The 13,759-nt window shown below is 47.2% G+C and overlaps 1 non-coding gene across 1 annotated transcript; it reads left to right on the plus strand.

The window, feature by feature from the left end:
* Window positions 1-12,758: 12,758 nt before the first annotated feature.
* TRNAA-GGC (transfer RNA alanine (anticodon GGC)) lies at window positions 12,759-12,830 on the plus strand. The gene has a single exon. It is a non-coding gene; the product is annotated as a tRNA-Ala (tRNA).
* The last annotated feature ends 929 nt before the right edge of the window (window positions 12,831-13,759 follow it).

Consider the following 13,759-nt stretch of genomic DNA (forward strand, 5'->3'; position numbering starts at 1 on the left):
AGGTTGTTGGACTCCCACTATGGCTGCGTTTCATTGACTCGGACACTCACCACATTCTTTTACCCTCGCACGCAGGCTGCGGGCGCGCTCCTACTTTCGACACCAACTGCAATCTGTCGGCGCGCGCGGCCAGGTGGACTGCGGGTCGCGCCGGCGCCACGCATAGAACACGTGTTTACGTCTTCTTCGCTTCCGTCGCTGATGCGCTCCGTCACCTAACGTATATGTGTTTGTGCTCTGCTTCATTACTCACATTTTCTCTCTACCAAACCGTACGGTGCTTATATGATGCGCATTTTACTCGTTAAAGTTACATACAAGGGTAGTCGACCAGGTAGGGTGCGGACTGGAAACCGATGCTTACAAGCAGATTTCTGCGCTGGCGTGTCGTTTATTGCCGTATTTTACGTCAACTATCGTCTATGATAATTATATGCATCAGAATGCAGGTTTATTGGTTTGACTCGGCGGTGCGGTGATGTGCAAGCTGCAACCGGATCGGTCAGCTGCAGACTGGAGGTTGCCCTGGCGAAGCGCGAGTTTTCGATCACCAGTATGCCTCTGGCATCCATGCGCAGAGCTTGCCATTGTTCCCATTAAGCATATTTCGTGTAGGTGAATGCAAGCACGACCGCTGCCTATTTAAGTTGCTTTTTCCGTGCGCATGTCAGAGGGATCGGCGGAGCAAAGGGCTGCCCGTAGTATCTTTCTGGTGTTCGTATCTGCTGGAATCACAGCAAAATACGCACAATTTTATTACAATCTATAACAGTTGGCCAAACGGATACGCGACGCTGTCACACGCGCCGAGAGCTTCCGAATAAAATAAACGCGACTTCGGGCTGCAGAATTACTGAAACCTGGCTTCGCTGCGAATATTGATTCAAGCTTGATAAATTAAGGGAAAATATGGTTTTATCCGCCAGATAGCATAAACAATGACAAAATTTGTTTTCTGATAGAACTGAAACTCAGTTGAACTAAGGTGAGTGGAAGCTTCTAGCCACCATATTTGAGTTCACAACGATAATTTGTTGATGTAGCTGGCGCACCACTACGAAGGCGACAACAGAGCCCTATTTGTGGGGGGTGCTTTATGGCCGGCACGAAAGATAAGAGCGCATTGAAATTGAAACTGCAGGCTAGCCATGCACCTAATGCTTGATATACTGACCAAACGAGCTTTCTCTGCGATCGAGCGCCAAGGCGCTTAGCACGAGCGCATGCTAAGTGCCGGCACAATAAACGTGAATGTCAAACTGAATGTAATTATTAACGCATCAGTTTCATTCATTTGATAACGCAAAGAATTCCTGCAACACAATCGCGCTGTGGAAGTATGCTCGGCAATGTTTATTAGCGCCCGAAGGGCAGTAAATTTATTAGCGCCCGAAGGGCTGCGGAGCTGCCGCAGCCCCGCGGTCCCTAAAGAAACGTCCGCACCGCGGCGCGCCGGTCGGCGGAAAATTGTAACGGGAAGTTGATGCTAGACTTCTGTGAGCGACTCAACTTAGTTATTGTAAATGGAGAAACTAAGTGTGAGGGATCAATCACGTAGGAATCACGTAACAGGCAAACGACCATTGACTACTGCCTAATGTCGCAGGGGATCTAGCATGATCGCAATAATGGAAATGGGCGAAGAGGGGAAGTACAGCCTGGGAAGTGATCATAATCGTATTAGTCTACAGTTGGGCGCCCTGATCAAAAGAAAAAATCCAGGGAAGTCAAAAAGAGTACACAAAATTAAATGATGAACAAATAGCGCTAATGGCGGCTGGCATAGATGATGCAATGGAGAAACGCCCCATGGAAAAGTGGGATAATAATCAGTTAGAACTACTCATTAGTACAAAAATAAAACAAGTAAAAGGTGTAAACCGTTGGAAAGGAAATAGGATTTTGGTTTATGGTTTAGGGGGGTTTTAACATCCCAAAGCGACTCAGGCTATGAGAGACGCCGTAGTGAAAGGCTCCGGAAAGTTCGACCACCTGGGGTTCTTTAGCGTGCATTGACATCGCACAGTACACGGGCCTCTAGAATTTCGCCTTCATCGAAATTCGACTGCCGCGGCCGGGATCGAAACCGCGTCCTGCGGGCCAGCAGCCGAGCGCCATAACCACTTGGCCACCGCGGAGGCTGCGGAGAGGAAAGAGGAAGCTACGAAGTTGGTGGAATAAGGAAATTAGGGAGGCCATCGAACAACGACGGCTGGCTTCAAGGGAACACAGAGAAGCAAAGAGGGCGCAGTTACATGAAGAGGAAATAGGCTAAAAATGGGAATCTTATCGACAAAAGAAACAGCAAGTGCAGCTCCTCGTCCAGGCAAAAATAACGCAGTCCTCTGATCGCTGGCTGCTTGGAGTTCGCAATGCAACTAAAGGGAGGGGGGGGGGGGGGGACAAGAAAATTCTGGAACCATGTAAGCTGGCTGGGTAAAACGAACCAACGAAAGCAGGAACAGATTCAAGATGCTGAGGGAAAATGTATAGAGGGAGACGATGCTGTGAAGTAAATTGCATCAGTTGATATAGCTGAGTCATTTAGGAGCGATGATAGGGTAATCTCTCCAAAGGAGGGAGCAACATACGAAAGCACAATTGAAAACAGCTTAGAACTGGCCAGTCTTAACTGGAAAAAGGCGGAAGCAAATATTACAAAATGCAGATCCGCAAGGATAGGCGAAATTTCAACCAAGCTCATTAATGAACTTGACCCAAGAGGCAAGGAAACGCTGGTAAAAGCATTGGAGGCAGTCATAACAAATAAGCAAATTCCGCACAGCTGGAAAAAGAGTAAAATGAATTGGGTTTTTAAAGGGGAAGGCGATAAGAGTAAGATAAAAATCCTTCCGACCGATTACGATAACATTAGTTATGCACAGGCTGGCGGCGCAGGCGGTGAAATTGAAAAAGCAGTCATGGGTATAAAGTAATAGAATACTCGGAGAACTTCAGAATGAGTTCAGAAGGGGCAGGCGTTTAAATGATAGCCTGTTCGTGCTTACCCAATGCAAAGAAATAGCTAAGGCGGAAAACAGACTTCTGTATTTAGCCTTCCTGGTATTTACCCTTCCTGGACATAAGCGGTGCATACGACAACGTTAACAGGGAACGCCTGGGGAACATATTAAAAGATGAAGGTATCGGTCACGAGGTAATTGATTTTATGCAGGAAATTTATCGCGAAAATAAAGTTGAAATAATGTGGGAAGGAATTAAGAATATTACAAGTGTCAATGTCCACAAAGGACTTAGGCAAGGTTGGCCTCTATCACCGCTGCTGTTCATATATATGCTTTATATGATTAATAGGGAAACAAGGCTACAAGGAAGCAATCTCGGTTATAATCTGTCGTAAAGATTAGGCGGAAAGGTTGTTGAGCAACGACTACCGGGTTTAATGTATGGGGACGATATTTTACTGTTAGCAGATAGCCAGGAAGATTTGAAAACTCTGACTAATTGCTGTGGATATGAAGGAGACACCCTAGGTTTCAGGTTTAGCGCAACCATGTCAGGTGTGATGATTTTAAACGATACAGCTGATCAGGTGCTTACAATAAAAAGCGATGAAATACCCCGACTGGCTGAATACAATTATCTCGGGGTATGGTTAAAGGAAGGGCAGATGTAGACAGAAAAGCACGAACAGTCTCTCATAGCAAAAGGGCGAAGAAATGCCGGGATAATGAAACATTGGGCATAGTGGGGCTACAGCAGGCATGAAGTATGGAGAGGTATTAGGAAAGGAATAATGATGCTGGGGCTTACTTTCGGGAACGCCGTTATGTGCTTAAGGGCAGAAGTTCGGTCGAGATCAAAAGTAAATCAGACAGCCGTTGGAAGATTAGCACTAGGTGCCCACGGGAAAACCACAAACGGGGCAGTACAGGGGGATATGGGCTGGGCATCGTTCGAAGCACGGGAAGCTCAGAGTAAAATACTATACGAAGAACGCCTGAGGAAATTGGACGATAACAGGTGGGCAGCTAAGGTATTTAAATACCTATACAGAAAGAGCATTGACTCACATTGGGGGAAAAGAACTAGGAAGCTAACCAGTAAGTATGCCGGACACGAGGACGGAGAAAGAAATAGCAATAAAAGACAGATGAAACATGCGTAAGGTAAAAATGGGATACATTTACTTGAAAAGAAGTATAGTGTAGAACTATATCGATACTGGAGAAGGCAGATCACCAAGGAAGCGTTTTATGATAAATATAGAGGCAGTGCCCTACTCTTTGAAGCTAGTTGAGGGTGTCTTAGAACGCGCAGCTACAAAAGGAAATTTAACGAAGAAGATGACACATGTGCTGTGTGTGGTAAATCTGTAGAAACAATAGAACACCTCATACTCAAATGTGATGGTATTAATCCCGATGTCGATGGAGGCACAGTCACACTAACCGAGGCCCTAGGGTTTAGAGATAAAATGGTCATGTTAATAAATCTGCGGTGGAAATTAGCAAAAAGCGATTGGAAGATTGGTGGCTCATAAGCAGAGAGGTGACATAGGTATAATAGTGCAGGAGGACATATTTAAAGACAATGGCGAGTTTTAATAACTTATAGCACAGTTAAACAAAAATAAAGGAGAAAAGCTGAGCATGGTGAACTGCCTTCAACCCATTTCAAAGGGGACGCCCCTTCCTTCCTTTCTTCCGTCCGACCGTCCGTCCACCCACCCACCCACCCACCCACTCACCTACCCACCCATCCATCCATCCACCCATCCATCCATCCATCCATCCATCCATCCATCCATCCATCCATCCATCCATCCATCCATCCATCCATCCATCCATCCATCCATCCATCCATCCATCCATCCATCCGTCCGTCCGTCCGTCCGTCCGTCCGTCCGTCCGTCCGTCCGTCCGTCCGTCCGTCCGTCCATCCATCCATCCATCCATCCATCCATCCATCCATCCATCCATCCATCCATCCATCCATCCATCCATCCATCCATCCATCCATCCATCCATCCAAAGCATAGAGTTCCTTAGTGTACCCTATAGGGAAAGCTGGCGGTGCTTCACTTCACCCACCATAGACGCTGGAGGCATGCTTGGAAGACAGCAAACTGGATTGACATCTAGCGGCTTGTTGACTGTGCTATGGATTCGATTTTTTTTGGTTGTTCAGTTTCGTTTTCATGGTTGTAGTTTTTACTGTTGTTTTGTGCACTTTGTGGTTGTGTAGCGCAGCTACGCAGGCAGGTCATTTGAGATCCGAAGCATCCGAAAGCGCTTGACTCGAAGTGAGCTGAGCAGTGTCTGATACCTGCTAGGCCTGAATTCTGTTTGCCCCCTCATTGGGAGCCATTTATGCAGTAAGCTAAGTTCTGCTTAGCGGAAACCTCTGCTACCTGCATTGAAATGTGAAAGAAGGGAACAGGTTTTTTGTGTGTGAACTGACAGCGCAACAGTCGGCTGCTGTGACTACTCGGCACATTTCTCGTAGGAGTCTCGGAGAAAAATTAAAAGCGCAATGTACTTCGACCAGCGCAACTTATAGTAATGTACTCGCCGAGGATTGCGTTTGATTCTTTTCAAAGACTGATGTTGGCCGTGCATTGCATGCAGGAACGATTCCAACTTCATGAATTAATTCACGCAAATACCCGCATGTTCCACTTTTCGGCATCAACACGGCCGTCAGCTACTTGTGGTAGGAGGGGTTTCGCTTCCTAATTCATGTTTTTCTTGACAAAATCTATAACAGCAGTGCCAGGACACGCCGAGAGCTGGCACTTGGTGCGCGCATACTAGTTTCTCATGGGAAAGCCGGGGCTCGGGCACTTTTCTCACGGCGCGAACATAGCCTATACACGTACATATGGCGCGTGCCGCAATAGCAGACTACACCAATGAAACGTTTCTATTTTTCAGAGTACGGGAACAGAAGCTTCTAAAGCGTAGTATTTTAAGTGTTAATCAATTTTTTGAAAGAATATAGGCGGTGAAAAGTGTGTTTCTTAAACGCAAAAATTATTTTCCACGGCAGTTACATTTGGAGGCATGAAGAGAAAGCCCTCTCTAGCCATAATCAAATTCGGTTATCGTTTGCTTTTCTGCTCATTTATTGCAATGCACAATAAGCATATTTTAATACAGGACGTAGTGATTGCAAAACAAGGCTGCCTTGCAACATACATTTTTCCAAAATTTGTATTTCTGCAGTCGTAGTCATGTTTTAGGGCCAAGCCAAGTGCGCCTTGCTGTCTTCCCGGCATTCCCACGGTGGATGAAGTCCTCTTTCGTGGCACTTTGAGGCACTCGCATAAACGGTGGCGCTAGCTTTCCCTCTAGGTATATTTAAGTAACATTTAGAAACTATCGGGAGAAAGGCTATCCTCTATACCCAATTTTTCCTCTTAACCTGGCGCAGTTCGTCGGCAACGCGCCGACTGCCTTCCTCCTCTCTGGCCTGTGCGATCGGCGGGGCCCGCGCCATGTTTTCAGTGTGCTAGTTCAATTGGCGCTTGACGCATATTTCTCCCGTTTTTGCTCTTTCCAGGACTTAGCGATACGACAACGAACTCAAGATCCACTGGAAACCATTGCGTCGTCTTCGGATGCAGAAACTACCGAAAGCGAAAAAATTGCAAATGGCAGCATGCGTAACTCATGGCCAGCCGCACTGCGTTTACAGGCTTTTTCAGCTGCATCCCGTTCCTGCGGACGAACAGCACCGACGGCTTTGAGTTGCAAGCATTAACAGGAAAGACTTCTCGCGTCGGCTCGGTACACTTAAAACGGACCTCAACGCCAATTTTTCAACCTATGTACAAAGGAAAGGGGAGTAACTGTTTCAATTATGTTTGAACTATTTGTGTTTTTCAGCAAAAATTATACCTTGGAATCAACTTTCACGCAGGTGAAAAGTGGATGGCGATGCATGTGCCGACAAAAAGACGAAAGCCGAGTACCACAGGCCGGTCGACGAAAGCTGCCTTGTTCTACATTGATAACGCAGTAGTCTAATCTGGGCTCGATTTTTTGCGTGTTAAACTCGCCAACGCCGCACGGAAAGCCTCAGTAAATGCGCCTGTCGTGTCTGCGCGCAACTTTTCAAAGTGACTGTTTTTTCTCCGAAAGCATTCGATTCTATATTGCGGTCTTGCCTAACTACCGATAAAGGAACGAAACGAGCGTATGAACAATGCGACCAGCGATGGATCGCCCGCAATAGATCCAGCAGCGGTTATGATTGGTGTGAAATAGAAAAGCAAGTTACGAAGAGTAAGTATAATTAGCTGGGCGCATGCTCTGAGGGTGGGAATGCGATGAGTCTGCGCAAGCTTCCGCGCACACACATTCGATCAGAAATGGAAGACCCGGTGCAGTGCGAATGGCCATCTCTAAAAGCGCTGCAGGCCTCTCGTGCTTTTTCTTCGCGCTGTTTACAACTGGAATATAACAATCTAGTAAGCCATTCGAGGCAAATGCTTTTATAACGAGCCGTCACTAACCTCCAATGCTAATCACAGGCACAGCCATGCGCACTGTTGCGATTCGACGAGCTTCTGCAGAGCTTCGTTGCTATACCCGAAGCTCCGCGCATGTCGTTTCGGCGAGCTTGACGCAACCTCAAGCAATAAGTTTTGGCGTCATGCGAACTGCAGCACCTAAATTAAAGCCCACTATAAAAGAAAACAGTTGCCGCTGACCCACACGCCAATGTACAACTGCGCGATCCCAGATTCCAACATGGCGACGATAGATCATAGATGGTGCTGCGTAAGCAAGATGGCAGCGCCCCGCTCTCTATAGAAAGGCTCTGGACTCTACCCGCTTTTGCTGAAAGGCTCAAACTAAAAGCGGCGGTTTCCGATTAAATGCCACGGTTAGAGCCTGTCGTGGCGCAGGGGTTCACTCGAACCCGGGCTCCATTGGGTAGCGTGTCACAGATGGGTTGAAGAAATATGGAACTTGAAGCTTGGGAAAACGAAGAAACAAATGGGTTTAGGGTCGTCGTACGATCGTTTTTAAGCGGCTTCCGCCAGGCCCGCTTGGGGAGGGGGCGAGCGGATCCGCCTCGTCCGGCGAACGGATGGAAAGTTGGTCAACTTCAACTTTCGGGCGGGCGAGCGGGTTCGTCCGGCGACCGGATTGCAGCTATTGGCTGCTTTTTCCGTGACGTCAGTGACGTCTCGAGCCCCTGCGCCTCGGTTCTGCCGTGCTGGGGCAAGATGGCCGTCCGTCGACTGAACTGGGGAGCGGGGCCTGGGCAGTGGCAGCGATGTCGCGAAGCGTATTATATTGTACACATCTTGATATTACCAGTGTTCAGAGCGACTGCAAACTTCGCCGCGCTCAGCAGTGGCGAACGACAGTTCCACTAGTTGAATTCTGTAATCATCTACGCTGACGGAGTTGACAGAGCGCCTCTTCAAACCGACGCAAGACCTGTGCAGTGGCGGTGTCACGAAGTGTTTATTTCGAGCTGTTTGTGGCTGTTGAAAGCGTTTGTAATTCCTGCTGCGCGTCTTCAAACCGACGCAAGACCTGTGCAGTGGCGGTGTCACGAAGTGTTTATTTGGAGCGGTTTGTGGTTGTTGAAAGCGTTTTGTAATTTCTGCTGCGAGTTATTTTCCTTTGCGTGCGCAAGTTTCACAGCATAGCGACAAGTGTATGCGTAGTGAAAGTTATTATGGTCGGTGTGAGTGCTTTCTCGTCAAGTCAGCGATATGTTCACCTGCGAAAAACTCGCGTCGCATGCCGTTTTCCGAATGCTGAAATGAACTTCGAGCTGTGCAGCTGGTCGCGTCCGTTGCGATGGCTGCAGTGATCGCGACCAAGGTGAGCCCACGACGTTGTTTCTGCTACATAGCAAACTGCTGTGTGTGCGACTTGACACGATCTTGGGTGCACGGCCGTCGTAGTGTTTTCTGCTGCGACAACAGCAGCGTCGCCAGTCTTGTGCGTCTTGGTGCACCATGCAGTAAGTACGTTTTATGATCATGAGTGCGTGGGTTGCGACAGTGTGCCATCGGCATTATGTAGCCTGTGTGAAAAAAATCGGCGCGCAGTGCAAATGTCAGTTCGGGGGCACCGTCATTTTGTATGCGTGTGTGTGTGCCACAAATCAAAGGTACCAAAGTGGATTAAGCGGTCTCTATGCTTTTGTTGGAGGCCTGTTTGCCAACTCGATTTTGTCAGTGCCGAGCAGTTGTTCAGAAGCAGCGCTTAATGCTATCAGTTGCATTAGTTTACTTGATGGGGCATTATCGAAGCCTTCAGCAAGAGGTGCAATCCATGCATATTTGCATGTTTATCTGCTGCCTTCATTTGTTTGTGACTGCCTATGAACGCGATTATTTGCCTGCTGAGTGACAGCACTGGTTGGCTTGCAAGAACTTATGTGTTGGCAATATATAGTATTTAAAGCGGACAACTGGGCTAGTTGGTGATCTTTAGATTCAATGCACATTTTTAGCGCTAGCTACCATGTGCATTGAATGTATAGTATGCTTCCGAGATTTTCTTAGCCATCCTCGCATTTTCCACCGGCCGAAATTTATTTGCCCATAAGTAAATTCATAATTGTACATTCCTCGCTTATCAGATAAGTTGCCTGCAACACTTATCCGATCACATCTGTTTCATGGTCATGGCAGTACTATTCCTGCACATGTTCTCAAACCACAGTTACAAGGCTTTTGAATTACTTGAAATGTGCTATACACTGTTGCATGGTTGTTGGCTCTGCAATACCAAGGCTCACTCATTCCTGCGAGCCCTGCAGTATTGATGCAACTGTGGATCAGTCGAGGCTGACACCAGATATAAATTGAACCCATTTATTTTTTGCTTGGATTGGCTGAAATGGTTGTGGCCATTAGCAATCGCAGATTCTCCGCTTTGCACTGGAACCAAGTTCTGCTTCTGCGTAACGTGCACGCCTGAAACCAGAGCATTGCATTTTTCCTCTCGCAGTGCGCTGCGTTTAAACTTAGTTTTGTGGGCGGCGGGGAGTCATCTCTGAGGTTATAAATGTTGTAAAGTAAGCAAGCGGTTCTGTTCTTTTCTTTTTCAGCAGATTTATTTACTGTGTGAAATGAGTAGTGTGTAGCAGGTAGCGAGTGGCTGAGCCATGGTCATGATTTTGATACCAGAAAGAGAAGTGCTTTGGCAACCAGAAAGCATGTGAGCAGGAGCAATCAGTGTGCCTGGCAGTTCATGGGTTTAAGGTAAGAACAGTATGAAGAACCCAGTGCAACAAATGTATATGATTTAGTCTGTGTTTGGCTTGTCCACTCAAATAAAAACATTTGTAACACTCTTTGCGCTGCATATTATTGTCTTTTTAGCAGAGTTGAGATTTTGTTCATACTACTGTGCAGATTAAAATGAGAAAAGAAAATTCAGGGGGGCACTTTGTTGACCTAAAGTGCGGTGAGGTGAAAATCTTTAGTGCTGTGTTGCTGCTTGTGTCACTGATGTGTGGTTAAGATGTTGATTAAGTACACAATTGTTTGTGAATTTTAAATGCTGAGACACTAGAAGGCGTTTCAGGGGCATACGTCTGCTTTGACGCCTTTCCACAAACACTCTCCAGCGTCCTTACGTAAGACATATATTAGTGTCGGAAGAGAAAAAAAAGGAGAACTACATATGCGCTGGCAGGAAGTAGTGTGGTCATTTGCTGGCCCGACCGTGGATCGCAAGGATGGTGGTTCCAATCCCCCCGTGCACGATTTTTTTTCCGCTGTTGATGTAAACGATGCGATATGACTAGATACCGCGCATGAGCTGAGACCAGACAAGGTCATGGCTGCAAGTATGAGCCATTAAAGGCTTCCGCCTCAATACGTACAACAGTGGGCTGTATGCATTTTTACTCTATCCACTGTGTGATCAGCGACTTTCTGTCGTAGTGAGGCGTACATTCATTCAAAAAGTATAGTCCCCAGAAAAGATGATCCTAATTCCTGTTCATATTCATGAGTTTTGTACTATCGAGGCATGACTGTATAGATGAAGTTATGGCTAATTATTTAGTTTTCATGATGTCAGCAGCAATAAATTTTTGTGTGCCCTAACTATGTTACACAAGAAGTAAAGTCATCTTTGCAAACTTTGAAAGCTGATGGAAGAATGTGTTTTGTGGCATAGGAGTCTGGTGGTTGAAGAAAAATATCTGCCTTCACCTGACAGCACATTTAATGAGCACATTGCAAAATGATCCTTGTGGAGGTGGTGAAACTACATTAGGAACACAGATGATGGGAAAGAACACGACCACTGCACAAGGTGGCAGTTCTAGCTCCGTTGGTAGCCGGTCACCCAGCAGTGTAAACATATATTTATTGTACGCTGTACAGACAGTTTCCTGTCTCAGCACAGTTTGCCCTCTAGATGCGTCCTACCATTGATCACCCAGCACCTGTCGCCCTTTTTCTGCCATTGATGTGTGCTGTAATCATAAATTATATTATCTACCATTACTCTGCTAAATTGTTTTGCCTCATTAAGTTGTTTCATCAGAATTGGCACGCATTTAGAAAGCATCCCTGCAATAGCCAACATGCTCTCGTTCTTCGTGACATGCACTTGCACCTTGAATGCAACTTCCCTCTTGATATTTTCTGGGTTTTGAAAAAGCATGTGATAGAATCCCTCATGTGTGTAGGCTGACTCAGTCATGCTTTAACTTGCATCTATTCACTCTGAACTGGATCCATTTGTTGCCAGTCAGGCGTCGATAATTTGCCCGTAGTAATTTTTACTCATCCTGATTTTTTCCTGCAATCTCGGGCATCGCGCAATGCCTTGCCTTTGGCCCTCTGCTTTTTTATTACATATATTACAACCTCCCTCAGGACGCTCGTTAAATACACTGAGGCTCCGCCTCTTTCACCACATGATTCACAGATGGGAAGAGTCGCCGCACATCGCACGCTGATTCCCGTGGGAATGGGCGAGCAAGATACGGAGGTCCGCTGCTACTTGGTCCGAAGCAGTCAGTCACGGTAGTTTCGCGAATGCGCTTTTGCCCGCTTCCTTTCGTCTTGTCCATCGCGGGTCGCGTCTCGCGGGTCGACACAAGTGGAGCGTACGTGGGAAATGTTCCACGGGTAGTTTCCCCGAGACATCTTTTTTCTTTTCATGGGGTTAACGAGGGGACAAACAACGTGCTCCCAGCAGGGTTGTAACAAGTCCTTAACAGAGATGTTTAGTTTGAATGCCTCAGCCCGAGTCGGGCTGCCAGTACCATATACTGACGGCAGTCGTGTATTTTGGTTTCTGTTCACGGTTTTGCTATTGTCAAAAGCGTTCCGCATTGGTTTTCTATGGTAGCTGTCTTTTCTTATTGCGTACACTTCAGCTGTAATTAATTAATATTCGTTTTGTTTCTTCTAGTGCGTGCATATCTAACATAAGCTGCGCGCGGGCTTGTGTGTTTAACCCTCGAAGGGCTTTAACTAGACAGCGGCAGTCCACATTGGGCTAACAGCTGCTGCTTCATTGTCTACGTTTCGTGGGCATTATAATCTCGTGCGTGTACTCGCGCGAGGCAGGTAGAGAGAGAGAGAGAGAGAGAGAGAGAGAGAGAGAGAGAGAGAGAGAGAGAGAGAGAGAGAGAGAGAGAGAGAGAGAGAGAGAGAGAGAGAGAGGCGGGCCGGGGCTCCTGTCCGACTTTCTAGCTTCCGATCAGGTGTTGCACAGTAGACGGAATACTTGCAAACGAACGGCCTACTGCAGTATCTGCGAAGGTGTACTATTTATCGCCGATGGTAGCAGAGCGGGGGTGTAGCTCAGTGGTAGAGCGTTCGCTTGGCATGTGGAAGGCCCCGGGTTCGATCCCCGGAACCTCCACGAGACCGGCGTGTCTTTTTTTTTCCCGTCTTACGATGGGTCACGAGTAAACAGAAAGAATACACACTCCACTCAACCCGTTTCAGTTTAGTGTCCGGGTTGCCTGTGGCCAAATGAGGAAAAATACTCCGAGTCTTGCATTTTCCTCGCTCGCCTTCCCCTTGAATTATCACACTCATCATTTCATAAATTTACCGGCCCTTTTTCTACCTCAATTTGTTGCTCTCTTCGACCTCATGGAGGAAGGATCCATGTTAGACCCACTGTGACCCTAAAACACAGCCGCCCGCTAGCGTACTCACTCCAACTTAGAGCAGCTTGACGCAAGTTTTTTTTTTTCTCATGGTATATAATGCCGCGAATATTTGCAGTGTTTGTTCGTTTTTCAAATCTGCCGCTACACCACTTTATCGCTTTATCTGCGACGCAAGACGCGACTAGATTTATCTCGATTGATCGCAGCCAGGCAGACCTGATTCTACGTTGTTCCAGAATGTTCTAGTAACTTTGCATGCTTTATCTCGAAAGTTCGCTATCAGCTTTAAATTGAGCACGGCCGACAGCGGCCGGCATTTTGTTCGACGACCGCCGAGCACGCTTGTCGCTTCGCCGCCGCCGAGGGATTCAGTCCATTTTGGGCGCAAGTCAGCCCAATAAACAGTTTTCATTTAGAAGACTCTTTTGTCCGTCTTCATCGCTGCTTCGACTGCCGTCACCACTACGTGACATCTGGTGGAGGTGCTGGGTAGCCTTCCATGTTACGGACCCCCCTTCAAGTTGTGAAGCCAGCCCTCAGCGCTTCGCACCCGAGGACGAGCCAGCAGCTCAGCGAGTTAGCCGACGTCTCCAGGGAGAGGAGCCTGAGTTCGGGAAACTGCCGGACCGCACCAGAAAGCGAAAAGACGCTGCTACGAGCACCGCAACTTCTC

The sequence above is a fragment of the Amblyomma americanum genome, chromosome 1, assembly GCF_052857255.1.
Source record: "Amblyomma americanum isolate KBUSLIRL-KWMA chromosome 1, ASM5285725v1, whole genome shotgun sequence".
NCBI classification, from domain to species: domain Eukaryota; kingdom Metazoa; phylum Arthropoda; class Arachnida; order Ixodida; family Ixodidae; genus Amblyomma; species Amblyomma americanum.